Genomic DNA, 24,787 nt, shown 5'->3' with positions numbered 1-24,787 from the left:
CAGATGGATCGTTTGGACTCACTTGATTTTGAATCACTTGAGACATGCAAATCATACCACATGGGCAAGATGACTGAAAGGCCTCATTTTCAGTGAGATGGAACAAAAGAGCAACTTGTTGGAAGTAATACATTTGATGTGTGCAATCCAATGAGTGCTGAGGCACGTAGTGAATATCATTATGTTCTTACTTCACAGATGATTTGAGTAGATTCTAAGTATATTTACTTGATGAAATACAAGTCTGAAGTAATTTCAGAGTGAAGTAGAAGATCGTCGTGACAAGAGGATAAGATGTCTATGATATGATCATAGAGATGAATATCTGAGTTACGAGTTTGGTACACAATTAAGACATTGTGGAAATTGTTTCACAACTAATACCGCCTGGAACACCATAGTGTGATGGTGTGTCTGAACATCATAAATGCACCCTATTGGATATGGTGCATACCATGATGTCTCTTATCGAATTACCACTATCGTTTATGGGCTAGGCATTAGAGACAACCGCATTCACTTTAATAGGGCACCACGTAATTCCGTTGAGATGACACCGTATGAAATATGGTTTAGAGAAACCTAAGCTGTCGTTTATTAAAAGTTTGGGGTTGTGACGCTTATGTGAAAAAGTTTCAGGCTGATAAGCTCGAACCCAAAGCGGATAAATGCATCTTCATAGAATACCCAAAACATTTGGGTATACCTCCTATTTCAGATCTGGAAGCAAAAGTGATTGTTTCTAGAAACGGGTCCTTTCTCGAGGAAAAGTTTCTCTCGAAAGAATTGAGTGGGAGGATGGTGAAGACTTGATGAGGTTATTGAACCGTCACTTCAACTAGTGTGTAGCAGGGCACAAGAAGTTGTTCCTGTGGCACCTACACCAATTGAAGTGGAAGCTTATGATAGTGATCATGAAACTTCGGATCAAGTCACTACCAAACCTCGTAGGACGACAAGGATGCGTACTACTTCAGAGTGGTACGTAATCCTGTCTTGGAAGTCATGTTGCTAGACAACAATGAACCTACGAGCTATGGAGAAGCGATGGTGGGCCTAGATTCCGACGAATGGCTCGAGGCCATAAAATCCGAGAGAGGATCCATGTATAAAAACAAAGTATAGACTTTGGAAGAACTACTTGATGGTCGTAAGGCTGTTGGGTGCAGATGGATTTTAAAAGGAAGACGGACAATGATGGTAAGTGTCACCATTAAAAAAGCTCGACTTGTCGTCAAGATGTTTTCCGACAAGTTCAAGGAGTTGACTACGATGAGATATTCTCACTCGTAGAGATGCTAAGAGTCTGTTGGAATTATATTAGCAGTTACTGCATTATTTATGAAATCTTGCAAATAGGATGTCAAAACATTGTTTCCTCGACGATTTTCTTGAGGAAAGGTTGTATGTGATACAACCAGAAGGTTTTGTCAATCCTGAAAGATCCTAACAAGTATGCAAAGCTCCAGCAATCCTTCTAAGGACTGGAGTAAGCATCTCGGAGTTGGAATGTACGCTTTGATGAGATGATCAAAGATTTTGGGTTTATACAAAGTTTATGAGAAACTTGTATTTCCAAAGAAGTGAGTGGGAGCACTATAGAATTTTTGATGAGTATATGTTGTTAACATATTGTTGATCAGAAATGATGTAGAATTTCTGGAAAGCTTACAGGGTTATTTGAAAAGTGTTTTTCAATGGAAAACCTGGATTAAGCTACTTGAACATTGAGCATCAAGATCTATAAGGATAGATCAAAAACGCTTAATAGTACTTTCAAATGAATACATACCGTGACAAGATTTTGAAGGAGTTCAAAATAGATCAGCAAAGAAGGAGTTCTTGGTTGTGTTACAAGGTGTGAGTATTGAGTAAAACTCAAGACATGACCATGGCAGAAGAGAGAGAAAGGACGAAGGTTGTCCCCTATGCTTTAGACGACGTAGGCTCTACAGTATGCTATGCTGTGTACCGCCCTTGAAGTGTGCCTTGCCATGAGTCAGTCAAGGGGTACAAGAGTGATCCAGGAATGCATCACATGACAGCGGTCGAACTTATCCTTAGTATCTAGTGAACTAAGGAATTTTCTTGATTATGGAGGTGGTAAAAGAGTTCGTCGTAAAGGGTTACGTCGATGCAAACTTTGACACTAATCCGGATGACTCTGAGTAGTAAACCGGATTCGTATAGTAGAGCAGTTATTTGGAATAGCTCCAAGTAGCGCGTGGTAGCTGCATCTACAAGATGACATAGAGATTTGTAAAGCACACACGGATCTGAAAGGTTCAGACCCGTTGACTAATAACCTCTCTCACAAGCGAGATATGAACAAATCCCATGGGTGTTGGATTCATTACAATCACATAGTGATGTGAACTAGATTATTGACTCTAGTGCAAGTGGGAGACTGTTGGAAATATGCCCTAGAGGCAATAATAAAATGGTTATTATTGTATTTCCTTGTTCATGATAATTGTCTATTGTTCATGCTATAATTGTATTAACTGGAAACCGTAATACATGTGTGAATACATAGACCACAACATGTCCCTAGTAAGCCTCTAGTTGACTAGCTCGTTGATCAATAGATGGTTATGGTTTCCTGACCATGGAATTTGGATGTCATTGATAACGGGATCACATCATTAGGAGAATGATGTGATGGACAAGACCCAATCCTAAGCGTAGCACAAGATCATGTAGTTCGTTTTGCTAGAGCTTTTCTAATGTCAAGTATCTTTTCCTTAGACCATGAGATTGTGCAACTCCCGGATACCGTAGGAGTGCTTTGGGTGTACCAAACGTCATAACGTAATTGGGTGGCTATAAAGGTGCACTACAGGTATCCCCGAAAGTGTCTGTTGGGTTGGCACGAATCAAGACTGGAATTTGTCACTCCGTATGACGGAGAGGTATCTCTGGGCCCACTCGGTAATGCATCATCATAATGAGCTCAATGTGACTAATGAGTTAGCCACGGGATCATGCGTTACGGAACGAGTAAAGAGACTTGCCGGTAACGAGATTGAACGAGGTATTGGGATGCCGACGATCGAATCTCGGGCAAGTAACATACCGATAGACAAAGGGAATTGTATACGGGATTGATTGAATCCCCGTCATCGTGGTTCATCCGATGAGATCATCGTGGAACATGTGGGAGCCAATATGGTTATCCAGATCCCGCTATTGGTTATTGGCCGGAGAGGTGTCTCGGTCATGTCTGCATGGTTCCCGAACCCGTAGGGTCTACACACTTAAGGTTCGGTGACGCTGGAGTTGTTATGGGAAATAGTATGTGGTTACCGAAGGTTGTTCGGAGTCCCGGATGAGATCCCGGACATGACGAGGAGCTCCGTAATGGCCCGGAGGTGAAGATCGGTATATTGGACGAAGGGTATTGGAGTCCGGAATTGTTCCGGGGGTACCAGGCTATGGCCAGCATGTCCGAAAGGGGTTTCGGAGGCCCTGACAAGCGTTGGGGGCCTTATGGGCCAAGGGGAAGGGGCAAACCAGCCCACTAAGGGGCTGTGCGCCCCTCCCAACCCCTCTCACGTAACCAGGAGAGGTGGGGGCGCCACCCCTAGGGCAGCCGCCCCTCCCGGCTTGGGGGGCAAGTTTCCTAGGGGGTGGGGGCGCCCAAACCCATCTAGGGTCTCCCCTGGCCGCCGCCTCCTCCTCTAGATCCATTTAGAGGGGTCGGCCCCCTCTCCCCTTCCCCCTATATATAGTGAGGGGGTGGGAGGGCAGCCATACCCTTCCCTTGGCGCAGCCCCTTCCTCCTCATACATCTCCTCCTCCTCCATAGTGCTTAGCGAAGCTCTGCCGGAGAACCACGAGCTCCATCGCCACCACGCCGTCGTGCTGCCGGACTTCTCCCTCAACTTCTCCTCTCCCCTTGCTGGATCAAGAAGGAGGAGACGTCCCCGGGCTGTACGTGTGTTGAACGCGGAGGCGCCGTCCGTTCGGCGCTAGATCGGATCTTTCGCGATTTGAATCGCCGCGAGTACGACTCCATGAACCGCGTTTTTGTAACGCTTCCGCTTAGCGATCTTCAAGGGTATGAAGATGCACTCCCTCTCTCTCGTTGCTAGCATCTCCTAGATTGATCTTGGTGACACGTAGGAAAATTTTGAATTATTGCTACGTTCCCCAACAGTGAAGGAGTTGTGCGACATTTTGAGCACTTGCAGCAAAACAAGTTCTCAATAGCTCCAGGGATGCTATCATGGGTTGCATTGTTTGAGACATCACTGAATACAAGGGTTCTTAGTATTTTGGTAAAGGAGACGTCATGCCCTTTGTATGTGAGCACAGTGTTGGCCTGATATACTTGGTTTTGATAGTTGTTATAATCCAGACTGATGTTTCATTCACAACTTCAGCCATCATGGACTTCATTCTAATAAACCACCCTTCTATCAATGTCCCTGGACCAATACATGAGATTGTTATGCTATTTGGGGGATTTGTTCTTCTACTAGCGGGTGAGGGAGTCCTGGATTAGGGGGTCCTCGGACAGCCGGACTATATCCTTTGGCCGGACTGTTGGACTATGAAGATACAAGACTCAAGATTTCGACACGTGTCCGGATGGGACTCTCCTTGGCGTGGAAGGCAAGCTTGGCAATACGGATATGTAGATCTCCTCCCTTGTAACCGACTCTGTGTAACCCTAGCCCCCTCCGGTGTCTATATAAACCGGAGGGTTTAGTCCGTAGGACAACAACAATGATACCATAGGCTAGCTTCTAGGGTTTAGCCTCTACGATCTCATGGTAGATCAACTCTTGTAATACTCATATCATCAAGATCAATCAAGCAGGAAGTAGGGTATTACCTCCATCGAGAGGGCCCGAACCTGGGTAAACATCGTGTCCCTCGCCTCCTGTTACCATCCGCCTTAGACGCACAGTTTGGGACCCCCTACCCGAGATCCGCCGGTTTTGACACCGACATTGGTGCTTTCATTGAGACTTCCACTGTGTCGTCACCATAAGGCTTGATGGCTCCTTTGATCATCGGCAACGATGCGATCCAGGGTGAGGTTTTCCTCCCCGGACAGATCTTCGTATTCGGCGGCTTCGTACTGCGGGCTAACTCGCTTGGCCATCTGGAGCAGATCGAGAGCTACGCCCCTGGCCATCAGGTCAGGTTTGGAAACTTGAACTATACTGCCGACATCCGCGGAGACTTGATCTTCGACGGATTCGAGCCCATGTCAGGTGCGCCGCACAATCACGACGAGCATGATTTAGCTCTGCCGTCGGACAGTGTTCGGGAGATCACACCTGCAACTACTCCGGCCCTCAATCCGGAACAAATTGCGCCATCTGAGTACGGGTGGATGGACCCCGCCACGGAGGCCGCACACTCAGCGGCAATAGAGCCGAATACTGACTTCACCTCCTCCGAGACCCGTGTTGCCGGACCATTGGATTCGTCCCTGGCCATGGGCTCCGAGCCGCCTGCGTCCGTGCCTATCGAATCCGATTGGGCACTGATCATGGAGTTTACCTCCGCGGATATCTTTCAGCACTCGCCCTTTGGCGACGTGCTAAACTCGTTGAGGTCTCTCTCCCTGTCAGGAGACCCTTGGCCGAACTATGTCCGGCTAGAATGGGATGCGGACGACGAAGAAATTCGCTCCCCACCCACCACCCACTTAGTAGCCACTGTCGACGATTTAACTGACATGCTCGACTTCGGCTCCGAAGACATCGACGGTATGGACGACGATGCAGGAGACGAACAAGAACCACCGCCCACAGGGCGCCGGACCGCCACCTCATCATATCACATATACATGGTGGACACCGCCAAAGAAGGGGATGGCGATAAGACAACGGAGGATAATCCCTCCAAGAAGCAATCCAAGCACCGACGTCAGCGGCGCCGCTCTAAGTCTCGCCATAGCAAAAGCAGCGATACCGGCACAAGAGACAATAATGCTCTGGATAGTGCCAAAGACGACGATAATCCCCTCCATGCAGACCTCGAGCGGGAGGATGAACAAGCTAGCCCTGTGGAACAGGCAGCAGACGGAGAATCAGAGGATGACAATTACATGCCTCTCTCCGAAGACGAGGTGAGCCTCGGCGACGAAGAATTTATCGTGCCTGAGGATCCCGTCGAGCAGGAGCGCTTCAAGCGCCGGCTTATAGCCACAGCAAACAGCCTGAAGAAAAGCAACAACAGCTTCGAGCTGATCAAGATCTGCTAGCGGATAGATGGACTGAAGTCCTGGCGGCCGAGGAATACAAACTCGAGCGCCCAACCAAGAGTTACCCAAAGCGCAGGTTGCTACCCCAACTCGAGGAGGAAGCATTGAAACCTACATCACCAGCGTATGATGTGGCTGATCGGCCACCTCGTGGCCGAGACAGAGAGGCTCATCAGCCCAAAGTCCAGCCCGCACCCCGCCGCCATTCAAACAAAAATACCAAGGCCCGAGGTAACACACGGAACCTGCAAGACGTATTGGAAAACAAAGCAAAACATGCAAGATCGATCTACGGATCACGGGGGCGCGCCCCAACGCGGGACGATGACCGTCACGCCGGATATGCTAAAAGCAAATCCGGCCGGGCCGAATACAGCAGACAAGACTCGTATGAACTGCGTCGTGATATAGCCCGGTACAGAGGCGCCGCACACCCCCTATGCTTCACTGATGAAGTAATGGACCACGAATTCCCAGAAGGGTTTAAACCCATAAACATTGAATCATATGATGGTACCACAGACCCGCATTATGGATAGAAGACTTCTTCCTCCACATTCACATGGCCCGCGGGGATGATTTACATGCCATCAAGTATCTCCCGCTAAAACTCAAAGGGCCAGCTCGGCATTGGCTCAATAGCTTGCCGGCAAACTCCATCGGAAGCTGGGAGAGCCTGGCAGATGCATTCCTGGACAATTTCCAAGGCACTTATGTGCGACCGCCGGATGCTGACGATTTAAGTCATATAACTCAGCAGCCAGGGGAATCGGCCAGGAAATTCTGGACCCGGTTCCTAACTAAGAAGAACCAAATTGTCGACTGTCCGGATGCAGAGGCCTTAGCGGCATTTAAGCATAACATCCGCGACGAATGGCTCGCCCGGCACCTCGGCCAAGAGAAGCCAAAATCCATGGCAGCCCTCACGACACTTATGACCCGCTTTTGCATGGGCGAAGATAGCTGGTTGGTTCGTAGTAACAATACAACAAGCAAACCTGGCATATCATAAGCCAGGGATAGCAACGGCAAACCACGACGCAACAAACACAATCGTCGCAAATATGGTGAAAACGCCGAAAATATGGCAGTTAATGCCGGGTTCAGGGGCTCAAAGTCCGGTCAGCGGAAAGGGCCACCCAAAAATAACAATCCGGGTCCATCCAGTCTGTATCGCATACTCGACCGCCAATGCCAAATTCATGGCACCCCAGGAACGCCAGCCACCCATACCAACAGAGAATGCTGGGTCTTCAAACAAGCCGGCAGGGCAGGCGCCAAAGACAGAGAAGGGAGGTCTCAAAGCGATGATGGCGACGAAGAGCCCAGATCAACGAACACAAGAGGGCAAAAGAAATTTCCCCCGCATATTCAATCGGTGAATGTGGTAAATACCACCCAAATTACCAACTCGGACCGGATATGCACCCTTAGGGATGCCGACTTAACGGAATTAGTCGTCCCACAATATAAACTAGGGCCGGTCACCTTCAACCGCACGGATCGTCCGGTTAACGCCAATCAGGGCAATCTAGCCGCACTAGTCCTCGACCCAATAATTGACGGATTCCACCTCACTTGAGTCCTTACGGACGGAGGCAGCAGTCTAAATCTGCTCTACCAGGACACAGTGCGCAAGATGGGCATCGATCATTTGGTGATCAAACCCCCTAAAGCCACTTTCAGAGGCATTATACCAGGTGTGGAAGTCAGTTGTACAGGCTCCATTGCCCTTGAGGTAGTCTTCGGATCACCAAAAAATTACCGTACCGAAGAGTTAATCTTCGAAATCGTCCCTTTCCGCAGTGATTATCAGGCACTGCTCGGACGAACCGCGTTCGCTCGATTCAACGCGGTGCCACATTATGCCTACCGTAAGCTCAAGATGCCCGGTCCACGCGGCGTCATCACGGTTAATGGCAAGGCCGAACCTTCCATCGGCACCAACAAGTACACCCCTGCCTTCGCAGCAGATGCAACGAGCAGCACCTTGCAGCCGAACCTCCAGCCGACGTCCAGGCTCCCGGATACCGTCAAGGGACTCCGAACTACTTCGCGGAAGGATAGCCCAGCTCGTCCAGAGCTCAATTAAACACTCCGGCGAAGGCCAGGACAGGCCGCACTCAGCGGCTCAACCGCTCTCCGGCACGCGAACATTTCTTTCATTTTCTTCGCAGGTTCACCTTTGCGCCGACCAGGACGGGCTATACGGAGGCAGATTGAACGCGCAAGGGAATCCTTAGACATTCCCCGCAATGACCATCCGGCTATACTACGGATCCGCACTCAGCTTCTTCCCCCCTGGTCTCAGCAGGTTCCGCAATCATATTCCTTTTTTTATCACATTACCTGTACTCATACGCATAGACGTACTATTCAAATACAACGTGTGGATTTATATGACGCTTACCTGCTGTTATTTCTTATTGAAATTATTTTGCCAAGTGGCATCCGTACACAACGATATGCCTTAAAATATGCCAGGGGCTTCATTTTACCCATAACACGGCAATAAAGTCCGAACACCTTCATGGAAGTTCGGCACCCCGAACCTATAGCATTATATGCATTAGCTCCAAATCATGTCTTGGGTCAATAGTTGGGTTTGCCCGGCTCCCATGTTTTGGTACCTTACGTTCCGCTATATCGGCTAAGGTAGCACTTGGAAGAACTACTGCGATTGTGTCCCGGTTCTTCCGGACGAGCACCTCAGTAGAGAAAGCCGAAAACTGACTGTCATGATACGGCGAGAGCTGGTCAGCTGTTCGAGAGGTCACACAATCTTTAAGGATTTCTCCCGCATAATGCCATAACCAATGCAGCGTGCGATGGATCGGTTTCTCCTCCGATCAGGTGCTTATAGAGCCCCTAGTACGGTCACTAGTCCAGAACAGGCCTTTATCACCGGTTCGTAAGGGCCTTTAGTGCCGGTTCTGCAACCGGCACTATGGAGTGGAGACTAAAGCCCCCCCCCTTTAGTACCGGTTTGGCACGAACCGGCGCTAACGTGCCACCACGTGGCACGAGCCAGGCCCGGGTGCGTGTAGGACATTAGTACCGGTTGGTAACACCAACCGGTACTAAATGTTTGGGTGTGTTTTGGTTTTAATTTTTATTTTTCCTTTTGTTTTGTGTTTTCAATTTAATTTAGTGATTGTTTTACATTATAATGAGTTGTTAAATCATTAGGTGAAAGTACCGCAGATTAGTTTCGACTGGATGCATGTGGATCCTAGTGATCTAAGTAATATGGATATGGCATATACTTGATCACTTAGCTAGGATCCATCCAGTTGAAACTAATATGCGGTTTCTTTCATAAATGATATAATAACTCATCATCATCATCATCATCATCATCATATTAATATAAAAACTCTTGCATCATATCATCACCAACAACAGTATATACTAGCTAGCAAAGATATCATCGAGTTCAACATGGTCATGATATTATAAGCGTTCATAACACCACAAAAGCAAATCACTCTTTGAGATTAAGTTCAGGACGAAGAACACGGACACGCATGAGAGGACAACAAGTACTAAGAGCATGATAACTAGCTAAATCACTCCTGCTGCTCTCTCTCGGGTAAAATAGCATAGAACATGTATAGCTCTCCTGATTCATCATATTGGAGCATGCAGATGAACCTGTCTCCTAATCGTGGGCTGCGCTTCTGATTGCTGCCCCCTAATACTTCTCTGCGATCGTTAACAATTTTGCTCCAATCTTTCACTATTAAGCATTCATCGCTTTCAGAAATCCTGAATGCACTCATGTGCACTGTAGGATATCTTGGCCATAAGCTAACAATTGACATGCAACCTTTAGTCTCGATCCACTGAGGCACAACTGTCATCGGGAGTCCCTGTTGAAGAACATCGTATAGTAATTAATATACTTAGCAATGAAAGTTTAGCTTGAAAAATAATGTATGCAAAAGATGCACTGAGGACTAATAGTAAAAATCTTACCATCTTTCCTAAATACATGTGACCGTAGTTCAATACGATCACTATTGGTCGCACGTTTTGAGTACTAAGATTTTCAAATTCAGGAAAATGATTTCTCTTAACAGCATCAAGATCCTCAAGCCATGAAACATAATGACTTATCTCCTCGCGGTTTAGTTCAGCTCCGGGACAGTAGTAGGTCCTGTCTACCAAGCGCCGGCATTGTTTGCTTGAATGGAAATAAGTTGTCAATAGAAATTAGTTGTCAACTATTTTTGAATAAACAATATCAAAGACATAAATATGGTTGAGAAACTCACATAATGGTAGAACTGGAGGCGTCTGCACATCGACCCAGATGTCCCTATTACCTTCAATATCATCTTCCGGACGAATATCAAAGGTGATAACCATATCAGGCTCAAATGCAAAAGCCTTGCATAGTGCTTGCCAAGTTTTGCATTCAAAATAGGTGTACGTGTCTGCATTGTATAATTTGACGTTGAAAGTATAACCAGCATGCTCGGTCTTCAGGTAAACTCTCTTTACCTCCATAGTTTCCATAGCACTGAAACCTATCTTATCCAAGACAAAAATTCTTGCATGGCAGGGGATGCGCTAGTAGAATAGTGAAAATTGAAAATTATAAGTTGAAGCAAATGAAGCATATATAAGTCATGCTTAATTACGAAAAAAGACTTGTCGTTGTGTGACTTACTGTATCCACTTCGAAGGTCTCATCTAGCTTGATGCTGAAGCGCTTATCATCAACAAGGAAATTTTTGTCGCACAGGCCGCGCTGGTCTTCACAGAATTCACACTTAATGAAATCTTTTTCATCGTCAGACGACATTTCCTATGTTCATATAGGTGAAACATTAAACACTTACTAGTTCTATTAATTCAACTAATTCAACTACTTCTATTAGTTCAACTAGTTCTATTAATTCAACTAATTCAACTAAGCATTTAATAACAATAAACATGTTCTATTAATTTTCTTACTAAAATAAAGTAGCTAGTTCCATATAGTAATATTTTAATTAGATCATCAAATCTCAGATATCTAAATTTTCTTACTAAAAATAAACTAGTTCTATTAATTCAACTAATTCAACTAAGAATTTACTAAAAATAAACTAGTTCTATTAATTTTCTTACTAAAATATATAAAGTAGCTATATATATAGTAATATTTTAATTAGATCATCAAATCTCATATACCTAAATTTTCTTACTAAAAATAAACTAGTTCTACTAATTCAACTAGTTCAACTAAGCATTTACTAAAAATAAACTAGTTATATTAATTCAACTAGTTTAAATAATCTCATATACCTAAATTTTCTTACTAAAAATAAACTTGTTCTATTAATTTTCATACTAAAAATAAACTAGTTATATTAATTCAACTAGTTCAAATCTCATATATATACCTAAATTAATATCTAGCTAATTCATCTAAAATTGACATTAATATTTAACATCTTTTCCATATAATTCATCTAACATTAACATTCTAACATTCTTATCTACATAATTTATCTAACATTAATCTAAACAACAGAAAATAGAAAATAATTAAAAACAATATGTGTGTGTGTGTCTGTCTGTGTGTGTGTATATGTGTGTGTGTGTACGAGCGGGGGGCGGCGGCGCGAGACGGCGATGCGACGGGGACGGCGCGACGACGAGCGGCAGGCCGGGGGCGACGGCACGATCGAGACGGCGACGTGGTACGGGGCGGCGGCGACGGGCGGCGGGGGCGACGGCGGTGACGGCGACGACGGGTGGTGAGGGCGACGGCGGTGACGGCGACGACGGGCGACGGGGGCGACGGCGCGCGGCGGGGGCGGCGGCGAGGGCGCGCGAAGTAGTTGGAGAAGAAATGGTGGTCGATGAAACTGAATTTTTCGTAAGTGCCATATATATAGGAGGGGCCTTTAGTACCGGTTGGAGCCACCAACCGGTACTAAAGGCCAATTTTGGCCAGGTCAAGCGGCGGGAAACTGCCCCTTTAGTACCGGTTCATGGCTCCAACCGGTACTAAAGGCCCCCCTTTAGTACCGGTTGGAGCCACGAACCGGTACTAAAGGTGTGCGCTGGCGCAGGAGCGGTGCGGGCAAGTTTAGTCCCACCTCGCTAGCCGAGGGGCGCCCACACCAGTTTAAAAGCCCCGGCGCGGCTGCTGTCTCGAACTCCTCTCTATAGCAGGCTTCTGGGCCAAACTTTGGCGCGCTGCCCGTTGAGCCTCCTAGCCCTTCTGGGCCTGTATTTGCAAACCCTAGGGTTGGCAGGCCCAGCGGGCAGTGCCCCAACAATTTTTTATATAATTTTCTTATATTTATTTCCGAGTAAATTTTTTTGCTGCATTTAGTTTCTTTGTGAATATAAAAAAAATTATATAGTTTTTTCTTTTCTGCATTATTTATTTTCTGCTATTTATTTTGTAGTGATTTTCAATTTCACTGTCATTTAGCTCTCTAAACAAATCGGTAAATGACTGAAAAACAGCAAATGATGTCAGAACATGTTGGAAATTGATGACGTCGCTTTGAATGATGCATACTGAACGCAAAAATAGGCTGGAGTTCAAATAAGTTTAAAAAACATAGAAGTGCCCGTGTAACAGATGAGTTCTCGTCCGAAACCCTGATACTCCGAAAGAGATTGTCCAGTTTGTACACGAGGTGCGTCCAGTTTTTGCCGTGACCCTCTCTACTCTTTTGCACATGCTATGCGGGCGAAATGATGATACCATGCCAAGTTCCAACATTTTCAGAGTTCATTTTGTAGTGATTTTCAATTTCACCGTCATTTAGCTCCTTAAACAAATCGGTAAATGACTGAAAAACAGCAAATGATGTCAGAACGTGTTGGAAATTGATGACGTCGCTTTGAATGATGCATACTGAACGCAAAAATAGGATGGAGTTCAAATAAGTTTAAAAAACATTGAAGTGCCCGTGTAACAGATGAGTTCTCGTCCGAAACCCTGATACTCCGAAAGAGATTGTCCAGTTTGTACACGAGGTGCGTCCAGTTTTCGCCGTGACCCTCTCTACTCTTTTGCACATGCTATGCGGGCGACATGATGATACCATGCCAAGTTCCAACATTTTCAGAGTTTATTTTGTAGTGATTTTCAATTTCACCGTCATTTAGCTCCCTAAACAAATCGGTAAATGACTGAAAAACAGCAAATGATGTCAGAACGTGTTGGAAATTGATGACATCGCTTTGAATGATGCATACTGAATGCAAAAATAGGCTGGAGTTCAAATAAGTTTAAAAAACATTGAAGTGCCCGTGTAACAGATGAGTTCTCGTCCGAAACCCTGATACTCCGAAAAAGATTGTCCAGTTTGTACACGAGGTGCGTCCAGTTTTCGCCGTGACCCTCTCTACTCTTTTGCACATGCTATGCGGGCGAAATGATGATACCATGCCAAGTTCCAACATTTTCAGAGTTCATTTTGTAGTGATTTTCAATTTCACCGTCATTTAGCTCCCTAAACAAATCGGTAAATGACTGAAAAACAACAAATGATGTCAGAACGTGTTGGAAATTGATGACGTCGCTTTGAATGATGCATACTGAACGCAAAAAATAGGCTGGAGTTCAAATAAGTTTAAAAAACATTGAAGTGCCCGTGTAACAGATGAGTTCTCGTCCGAAACCCTGATACTCCGAAAGATATTGTCCAGTTTGTACACGAGGTGCGTCCAGTTTTCGCCATGACCCTCTCTACTCTTTTGCACATGCTATGCGGGCGAAATGATGATACCATGCCAAGTTCTAACATTTTCAGAGTTCATTTTGTAGTGGTTTTCAATTTCACCGTCATTTAGCTCCCTAAACAAATTGGTAAATGACTGAAAAACAGCAAATGATGTCAGACCGTGTTGGAAATTGATGACGTCGCTTTGAATGATGCATACTAAATGCAAAAATAGGCTGGAGTTCAAATGACTGAAAAATAGCAAATGATGTCAGAACGTGTTGGAAATTGATGACGTCGCTTTGAATGGTGTGTACGGAACGCAAAAAAGTCTGGAGTTATAATAAGTTTAAAAAAATGAAGTGCCCATGTAACAGATGAGTTCTCGTCAGAAACCCTGATACTTCGAAAGAGATTGTCCAGTTTGTACACGAAGTGCGTCCAGTTTTTGCCGTAACACAAGAAGTCCAGAGTTGTAATAAGTTATTAAAGATAAAAAAAGAGGCACAATGCTCATTAATTAGCTTCAAGCCTTTCGGAATAGTGCAAACTGCACTGCACATAGCTCCGTGCAGTCTACACTATTCCTCAAGGCTTAAAGCTAAGCAACATGCAGATGAGCATTGCGCCTCTCCTTCATCGTCTCTGCACTCAGGGCTTATAAACCGCTCCTAGTGCCTCTCTCTTCATGAGGTGGGACTGAAAAACAGCTTACTGAGAAACTATAGTACCGGTTCATGGCACGAACCGGTACTAAAGGTGCCCGTGGGGCCACAGCCTGAAGCAGCATCATTAGTACCGGTTCGTGACACGAACCGGTACAAAAGGTTGCTCACGAACCGGTACTAATGATCTCCACCCGCCTAGCCGTTGGAACCGGCACTAATGGACACATTAGTGCCGGCACAAAATCAAACCGGCACTAATGTGCTTCACATTTGACCCTTTTTCTACTAGTGGGTCTTCCGAACACGAGGGGCTGCGCCGACCTTACTAAAGCTCCTACGGCTAAGTGAGAGTGATAAAGCCCTATAGTCCGATTGCCTAGTTCGTTGTGCTGAGCACCTCCTTCGAAGGACCCAAAACTGGGATAAAGAGTGCTCATGTTTATCCCGAACACCCCCGTACTTCTTACGTGGGGGCAGAAGCCGACGACTGGCCAACTCTCAGGTTTTACATATAAAACGGCCACACAGGAGGGTAAACTTTTATATAACAGGCAATAAATAAATGACCTTGTTCAAACATTACAAAGGACAACATGATTGGCATTCATGGAAATATAATGTCCTTAGCGCATAGCTCCGCTGCAAGGTAGGGTCCTTTTAGGACACTCTCATAATATAATTCGGGCTTGCGGTGCTCCTTCCCCTCTGGCGGTCCTTCGGTCATCAGCTTTTCAGCATCCATCTTCCCCTAGTGCACCTTTGTGCGGGCGAAGGCCATTCACGCACCTTCTATACAGACCGACCGCTTGATGACGTCAAGTCGAGGGCAAGCCCTTACAAGCCGCTTCACGAGCCCGAAGTAGCTGCTTGGAATCGGCTCGGCAGGCCATAGCCGGATAACCAAATCTTTCATGGCTAGTTCCGCCGCCTTATGCAGTTCGATCAGCTGTTTCAGTTGATCGGCAAAAGGCACCGGATAATTCGGTGCCAAATACTGCGACCAGAAGAGCTTATCTGCAGTGTTCCTTTCTTCGGCTCGGTAGAATTGGGCGGCATCTGATATGCTGCGGGGTAGCTCGGCAAATACCCCTGAGAAATCCGGATTCAAAATTAGAAACATAGTTTTCCCCTCAAATACTTGCTTTACATGGAAAAAGCCTTACCCGCCACGATCTTTCTCACCTCTTGGATCCCCTGCAGGGCGCTTTGGGTTTCCCCCCGGGCATCGCTCGTGGCCTGATGCGCCTTGGTGAGTTCGGATTCTTTCTCCATTAACTCTGCTTCAAGGTCTCGCATTTCCTCACGGCCTCTTGCAGCTCCTGCTCAGCTTTAATAACCCTGGCCTCGTGCTTCTCACGAAGAGCCTGCTCTGTGGCTGCCTTTTTCTCGGCCTCGGCCACAACCTTCTTAAGGGCCTCGACTTCGGTCACAATCCCTAGCGCAAATCATGAAGCTTATTTCATATTGAAAATTCATTCGCAATAAACGCGAACAAGACTTGTGCATACCTTGTTTATCTCTCAACTGCATTTTCAATTGGCCAAGTTCTTCTTTGGCCCGCTCCAGACTTTGATTCAGTCCGGAGATCTCCGCAGTATGAGAGGCAGCAGCCGCTATAGACGCCTGCTTATAACAGAAGAGAAATAGATGTCATCCAATGAGTCTTCCTGCAAACATAAATTCGATCCTCTGTCCGGTTCTTTCTTTCACCGAACAGTGTATCAGGGGCTACTATCTATACTATGACACTCTTCGAAAACTCATAAAACATACCTCAAAGCCTCTTATAAGGCTGATGCAGGCTTCGTTCAGTCCACTCTCAGCGGACCGAACCTTCTCAATCACCGCACCCATAAGGGCACGATGTTCGTCAACGATGGAGGCGCTCTTCAGCGCCACCAACAAAGCATCCGACACCTCTGGTTGGACAGAAGTTGCCGATGGAACAGGCACGCCCCCTCCAGCTGAGGGAGGCTGCCTGCTTGATTCTGGAGCCGTATAGACCTCCGGAATCGCATCCGGCTGGGAGCCGAACTCAAGATGGCCCCCGCCGTCAGCTCCTGGGAATCTTTTCCCCCATGTGTCTGGCCCCTGAGGTTTGACCTCCAGGCGCCGCCTTCACGGTCTTTTCCTCTCCTCCTTGGCCGGGGTCCTTCTAGGACGAAGCCTCGGTGTTATGCACCTGTTTGGAGGAAGGGACCTTTGGGGGCGTCCCGCTCTCCATAGCATCTGAGCTCAGCGAATCCTCTGATGAGGATTGTTTGGGACGGGACCTCGCCGGACTACAAAAAATATGGCTTAAGTTAAAATACTATGCCATGATGAGTCTGGACTCCTAAAACATACTCGGATTTTATATACTTACGAGTTCACTAGGGGCTGGGCCCTGGGATCCCATGCCGGGCCGCTGTCGGCGGTGGCAGTGGACTCCTCCGGAAGAGGAGCCTTTCCCCTTTTGGGAAGCTCGGCCTCCAAGTGTACGGAAGCCGTCCTCTTCTTTCTTCCCCCCGCAGGGGATTCATCTTCCTCCTCCTCCTCGTCCTCTTCGGAGGCGGAACGGGCATCAGAGCCTTCGGATATTGTGTCTGAAGTGCCGCGGCGACGAAGGCCGCCCCGGGTCTTTTTGGCCTCCTTCTCGGCCGTCTTCTTCAGCACCTTGTAAGGCGCCGGGACCAGCATCTTCGTCAGAAGTGGGTCGGCCGGTGCTTCGGGCAGCGGGGCCGGACAATGGATCCGCTCCGCCTTCTTCGTCCAGCCCTGGGAGAGTTGTATAAAACACGTTAAGCGCTTCCTTTTGGTTACGCGGATGAAAAGTTTGATGGCTTACCGAACTTGCAGGGCGGGACAGTTGGTACCCGCGGTCCTCGGCGGAGTCCGGCCATGATTTGCTGGACTTGAAAAGCACCTTCCAGATGTCCTTGTGCAAGGAGCCGAAAAGCTCTCGCAAGGTTTGGTGCCTGGCCGGATCAAATTCCCATAGATTGCAAGTCCGGTGTTGACAGGGCAGGATCCAGCGAACTAACATCACCTAGATTACATTGACAAGTTCAATGTTCTTGTCTACCATATCTTTAACGCGCGTCTGGAGCACCGGCAGTTCGTCGGACGAGGACCAGTCCAGGCCTTTCTTGACCCAGGATGTAAGCCGCAGGGGGGCACCGGATCAAAACTCGGGAGAGGCGGCCCATTCCGTGCCGCGCGGCTCAGTGATATAAAACCACTACTGTTGCCACTCCTTGACAGAATCATTAAAGGTTCCCGTTGGCCATATGACGTTGGGCATCTTGCTCACCATAGCGCCCCCGCACTCGGCGTGCTCGCCGCCCACCACCTTGGGCTTCACATTAAAAATCTTCAGCTATAAACCGAAGTGCGGCGAGATGCGGAGAAAAGCCTCGCACATGACAATGAATGTCGAGATGTTGAGGAAGGAATTAGGGGACATATCGTGAAGATCGATCCCATAGTAATACATGATGCCGCGAACGAACGGGTGGAGGGGAAACCCTAGCCCGCGAACAAAGTGAGGGAGGAATACAACCCTCTCGTGGGGTTCCGGAGTAGGGACGATCTGTCCCGCCGTCGGGAGACGATGGCTGATTTTCTTGGCCAGGTACCCGGCCTCCCGAAGCTTCTTGATATCCTTCTCTCGGACCGTAGAGGCCATCCATTTGCCTCCTGCTCCGGATCCGGACATCTTCGGAAGGCCTTTTGTGGGCAGAGAAGATGAACGCTTGGGCGGAGGGGAATGAATCGGGAAGTAGGAAGCGTGGGTGCAAAAGGGAGTCCTTATCCCCTTATAAAGGCAGCAGGGATTCTGCGCCTCCCCACTTGCCTGGTAAAACCGCTTATTCCCCAAGCGCCGTAATTGATGGCGCGGTTGGGTTACCCACACCCGCATTGATGAGAATCCCGTGATAAGGGGACACGATCTCTGCTTCGACAAGACGTGCCAAGAAAACCGCCTCACAATATGTGCAGTGGCTGGTTGAGAAAAACGGTTCGAATAATGACCGGGCCATAGTATGATGTCATGCTATAGAATGTGTCAGCAGATTAGATTTGTGGAAATATTATTCTCTCTACGGTGGTATGTGGAATTTGTTTTGCAGAGCCGGACACTATCCTTGTGTTCAAAATCTTCTATGGAGTATTCGGAGGAGGAACCCGCCTTGCAATGCCGAAGACAATATGCGCGCCGGACTCATCGTCATTGAAGCCTGGTTCAGGGGCTACTGAGGGAGTCCTGGATTAGGGGGTCCTCGGACAGCCGGACTATATCCTTTGGCCGGACTGTTGGACTATGAAGATACAAGACTCAAGATTTCGACCCGTGTCCGGATGGGACTCTCCTTGGCGTGGAAGGCAAGCTTGGCAATACGGATATGTAGATATCCTCCCTTGTAACCGACTCTGTGTAACCCTAGCCCCCTCCGGTGTCTATATAAACCGGAGGGTTTAGTCCGTAGGACAACAACAATGATACCATAGGCTAGCTTCTAGGGTTTAGCCTCTACGATCTCGTGGTAGATCAACTCTTGTAATACTCATATCATCAAGATCAATCAAGCAGGAAGTAGGGTATTACCTCCATCGAGAGGGCCCGAACCTGGGTAAACATCGTGTCCCCCGCCTCCTGTTACCATCCGCCTTAGATGCACAGTTCGGGACCCCCTACCCGAGATCCGCCGGTTTTGACACCGACAGCGGGTCTAGGAGTAGTATTACTTACCAACCCCATTTATTCCGCCTTTTCACTAGGATTAGTTCTTGTTTGTATATCCTTATTCTATTTTTCATTAAATTCCTACTTTGTCCTGATAAGTTGTTGGAGGCCAGATCCAGGATCCGCAGCCTTGGAAACTCACAAGTGTTTTTCTCATCATCAACAGAAGGTGACAGCTGTCCAAGTATCTTATTAGACTTTAGGACGAGGACTTCAAATCTGGGAAGTGCAGCCATCCAACATGGAAGAGAGTCACTAATTTGATTGTGTCTGATATCAAGGACCTCCAGGTACTTGCAAGAAGCTAGAGATTTTGGCAACTGTCCTTCAATCCGGTTGCCACTCAAGTCTAGTGCCTCAAACATGCAACTTTCATTGACATTATGTGGCAGTTGTCCATAAAGTTGGTTTTCTTTAAGATTAAGAACTTGCAGTGCATTGTTATCCTCCATTAGGCATGAAGGAATTGAACCATTGAGGTTGTTGTAAGACAGATCAAGAATTTCCAGTTTTATGCTAGAAAAAGATGGTGGAATATTCCCTGATAGGTGGTTTATTGATGCCTTGAAATAGAAAGTATCTTCAAGTTGAGTAGAAATATTAATAGGCATGGAAGAGAAACAGTTGCTTGAGTAATCAAGCATCTCCCCGGAGTATGGGGGTAAATGTATTATCCCCTCAAACATGTTAAAACTGAGGTCCAACAATTCTATATGAAAAAGAATGAAGGTTTCGTACCCAACACTTGTAAATTCATTGTGTGATAAGTTCAGATTCAAAGGGCCATGGTCTGTTCATTTCTCCCATGCCCACTGGGGGTATGGAACCATGAATTTGGTTACTCGAAAGATCAACTACTTTTATATTATCTATATGTCCCAGAATGTTAGGGAAATTGTTTATGTTACATGATGCCAAACCTAGATATGCAATGTTGGGGAAGGACATCAATGAATAATTATGTTCTCCTTCTATTACACTTAATTTATTGTGTGAGAGATTCAAATCAATTAGGTTTTGTAGTTTCCATAACGAGTTCAGCTGCACGGTGCCTACGAGATTATTTGAATCAAGTACGAGGGTATCTACCAGAGTTAAGTTCAAGATACTTGAAGGTGTTTTCCAAGAAAAATTGCACTTATAAAGTGCTAATTTCCTCAATTTGTTCAAATCACCAATGGAAGAAGGTATTGGTCCATTGAAGCCACCATAAGAAACTTCTAGGACCTCTAGGCATGTTAGGTTTGTGATCCATGATGCTATCGATCCTACTAATCCCAACCTAGAGATCTGCAATGAATTCAAGGATGTGAGCCTACCGATTGATGAGGGTAGCTCTCCAAAAAAACGAGTGCATCAAGGCCTAGCTTCTTCAAATGTTTGAGATCACTAATAGAACTTGGTACTGTACCAGAGAAATTGGTGTCGCCGACAAACAAGTTCTCCAGCTGATTACTATCAGTTGAGAAATTCGGTAGATTACCTAATATGTTAGAATTGTGGTGAAGATCAATAGTCACTAGTTTCTTGTGTTGAAAGATCGCGGGAGGGACTCGTCCTTCAAGGTTATTATAACTAAGCTGGATAACACTCAAGGAGGAGAAGTTGGCGAAGAACACTGGAATTGAACCGGTCAACCTGTTGTACTGCAGACTGACCACGATCGAAGAGTGATTGCAAACTGGCGAGTGATCCGCAAATGGGGCTAGAGAGCAAGCAAAAGGGCAAGCTAAGAACACTGAGATTTGGAGTGCACTTGGCTAGACCACTGCACCACTCGTCTCCTTGCTCGGACATATCCACCCAACCAAGATGGAGCTCCCTCAAACTGGTAAGGTTTGCAACTAAGGCTATTAAGTTAGGCAGTATGAGCAGATCGGAATAGACTAGAATCATGTAGGTATGATCGTACAGCTCACTAATTTCAGAGTAGGAGAGGTCGTGAGAAACCAAATTTGGGAGGCGACCAATACTATAGACGGGCACTTGGCCTGGAAAGTTGGAGTTGGAGAGGTTGTGATGGGTGAGCGTGGTGAGCTGCTCAAACCCGGTGGATGGGATTTCTGAACGATTGAAGTCACTTCCACAGAGGTTGAGATACCTGAGGGAGCTCAGCTCAAAGAGCACATGATGGAGGTGGTCACTCCATGATCACCCAGATCAATGGAAGTGACACGGCCGCTGGTAGGACTCCACCGAATGCCTTCCCAGCGGTAGCAGTCTCTGTCGTCTCTCCATGACCGGAAGGCCGCAATGGACTCGTCGGTGGTGGCAAAGGAGTGTTGCAGCCGAAGCAACACCGACGCCTGGCTCGGCAAGCATGGAACAGGTATTATGACAGTGCGGTTGGAGAATGTACCAGTAGCCCAGGGGAGGTGTGAGCTTACTACCACGAGCTGAATTTGTAGGAGAAACAACAGCAGTACTAGTGGCACAGGATGTGGCATCGTGTAACGGCAACTTTGTTTGGTTTGGTGGCTCAAGATTGATTGAGAAGTGATCGATTAGAGTTCTACCCTGTCTCACTCCCATTTATATACACAGTAATGGTAACAAATGGCTGGCAGCAAAGCCGTCCACGAGGTTTGCTCTTGCACTTCTGTACCCTGCATCTTGGGCAATTGAATTTTCGTTACCAGTTAATGAATGAACGTATGGATCCAATTACCAAATCACCATCCTCCAGTCCATAAAAATTCCACGGAATATTCAAAGCACAGTGACATCAGCCAATCAGGAGCCACCTATCACTCTCCTTCAGTTGAGATAAATGGCTTCCAGGCTCCAGCCAACAACAAGCACTTGTTACGTCTGATTTTTCTTGTTGGGAATTTGGAAATAAGAAATACACCACAAGAGGTATATGGATGTTTTGTGCTCTACCTTTCATATGGAATATCATATATACAAAGATGCCACTAGTTCTGTTGTTCTCATTGATTTCTATTTATGTAATTTGTCACCATGTTTCCTCATTTATTCTGTCGACAAACTCGTGCACTAAAAATCTGACCAGATTCGGTGTTGAAAAGAAATATGCAATTTTGATGTCACAAGCTATTTGGAATCGTAAAGTTTCTTCCTAGCTCGAGCTCCGTGGTGCTTCTTATCTGGCCCGTTGGTTTGCTTCGGGATTTGTGCAGAAAAGGAGCAGTACACGCCACGCATCTGTTCGACAGTGACTGCATGCAACTGACCTGCCCTATCGCTGCCATCTGCATGCAGGACTGTAGTCATGTGACTGCATGAGTCTGTCGCATGCAAGACTTAGAGAGAGCCGTTGTGCAAACTTTTTTCAGAAAATTAAGAGAGAGAGTTGCATGCACGGGTCGATAGAGAGAGAAAAAGGAAGAGAGAAGAGTTGCATGCACCGGTTGACACTAGGAGAGTGCGTCAGAGGCATATGCAAACATTGTGCCATAAACAGTAGTAGCTCCACTTTTTTTATTGCCTGACGGCGCATGACAGCAGAATTATGCAACTAAGCTCACACATATAGGATATCTAGATCTCTTTAATCCTGGCTTTTTTACGCAGAGGAACAGTATCTAGCAGTATATGTAATAGGCCTGAGAGCTTGCGCATGTCGGCATGTGGATGTAGATTCCGTCTGCATGTGAGGAAAGAGAATCCATGGGAGAGAGTTTTTCATTTGTGTTGAACTGTAGCACATGATGCATCGATGCTGCATCCATGTGAAGTATACTGAAGCCCTGCAAAACTTGTCAGCCACTGCGTGAATCTCTAGGAACAGCAAGTCCAGTGAACGGCATTGATAGAGGGTATCGTGTAGCTCGTCCTACAAAAAACCGCTCTCATTTGGAATCTTCACAATTTGGAGAAAACAAGCTGAATGACTGCCAAATTGATTATGCTTAAGATCAGTTGGCAGCAACGTAAATCAACGACTTGTCTGAAGAAAAAAAGAACCAGCATAGCAATAGTAGATTGATAGCACTCTAGTCATTCTTCAAAATGTAATAGACTGCAGCAGGTTAATATTATTCCTGAATAAGATCTGCCATGCATGGTGCACAACTTTGTACCGTCGAAAGCCTTCCAAATGCTGCATGAAGTTCCTTTGTTCAAAACATGACACTACATTTAGTACTTCTATTTTCATGTATAGTCCAAATCGAAACATGCCTAGGATTTTGGAGTCCCCCGCAGCCCTTCTTTCGTGCATAAGCAAAACAAAAATTACAGCAAGTCAGAAGTGCAACAGGAGAATACTTCAATCAAAAACCAATTAAACCTGATGCATCGCCCAAAATCAACCTTCAAAATGAAAATTGTGCAGCTCTGCTGAAATAACTATTACATTAGTACTTAGTTAGGGCACACAATGCACAAGCAACAAACAAAACACTGGATTGAAGATAAAACACCACCTTCATGCATGTTGAACCAAGAGACAAGAAATCGAGCACAAAGTAGTCATACTCCAACTAAATTTCAGTGTTATCGACATAATTCGAAAGTACAAAAACTTGTTGAACCTACGAAAAGTGAAAATGTCTCACTAATTCCGACTAGAGAAGCTGGTACCAGTCTCTTAAACCATTAGTCACTATAAGTGAAAAATACTCGGCACAAGCCACATAGGTTCTATCCGCATGCTACTCCATATACAGATGCTCCGGTTGGAGGCATCTCTCTGCAATGGCTTTCCCAACTCAACTGCGACCCAACCTTCAGAATTATGTGAACAATAATATACACAGTTGCTCCTCCCTCCCCATCTATCTGGGTTAATGCAACACAATGGACGGATTCTCACATCAATGCTGATGAAGATTGCCCAATTCTCGAGCCTCTCCACTTCCACCCATTTTGCAGGTTTGGTTGATAAGTCAAGACGAAAGGCTTTAAAGGTATCCCCTAATGATAATGAACATTGAAGACTGACCATGAGAAGCATATCATCGCACGCCACAAGCCACTCGTAGGTACCAGTCATGCCTTCCCCCACCCAATCAATTGCTATTTCTTGTAAGTAAATTTCTGGTACAAAGTGCACGAGAAGGACCGTACGATCACTATTCATGACAAAGACCTGACCTTTGAAGACCACTACCTGCTTGGGTGTTCCAATGTTAGAACACCTCAACCAAGACTGGCTACCAACACGCCAAAAGAAGCTCTGCCGCACTGTGATGACAAGGAGATGTGAGTCAGGTGATGCTAGAGGAGCAGTGAGGGCAGCATAGTAGGGCTGAGTGTATCCCTCGTTTGGTACTTGCGGAGGTGGGACACTAACACGTGTGAAGATATCAACAACAAGGCATGTTTGTTTGCGGGCCAAGAAAATATGGCCACATGAAGCACCGATGAAACAAAAACTCTCAGCATCATTAACAAGGGGAACCTGACAAGACATGTACATGTCTTGGTTGGCTAGATCAGTGCAATGGCATGGTTGCTTAGGTATGAGGCTGTTACTCAATGGGTGGGGACAAGGAGAGCTGATAGGGACACCAGGTTGAAGGAG

The 24,787-nt window shown here is 46.3% G+C and overlaps 1 pseudogene; it reads right to left on the bottom strand.

Moving 5' to 3' along the window:
* Positions 1-4,100: 4,100 nt before the first annotated feature.
* Positions 4,101-22,533, bottom strand: LOC109757627 (uncharacterized; annotated as a pseudogene).
* Between the last annotated feature and the right edge of the window lie 2,254 nt (positions 22,534-24,787).

The sequence above is a fragment of the Aegilops tauschii genome, chromosome 7, assembly GCF_002575655.3.
Source record: "Aegilops tauschii subsp. strangulata cultivar AL8/78 chromosome 7, Aet v6.0, whole genome shotgun sequence".
Classification (NCBI taxonomy): Eukaryota; Viridiplantae; Streptophyta; class Magnoliopsida; order Poales; family Poaceae; genus Aegilops; species Aegilops tauschii.
Note: the sequence above shows the minus strand (reverse complement) of the source record. Positions and strands in the feature narration are given on the sequence as shown.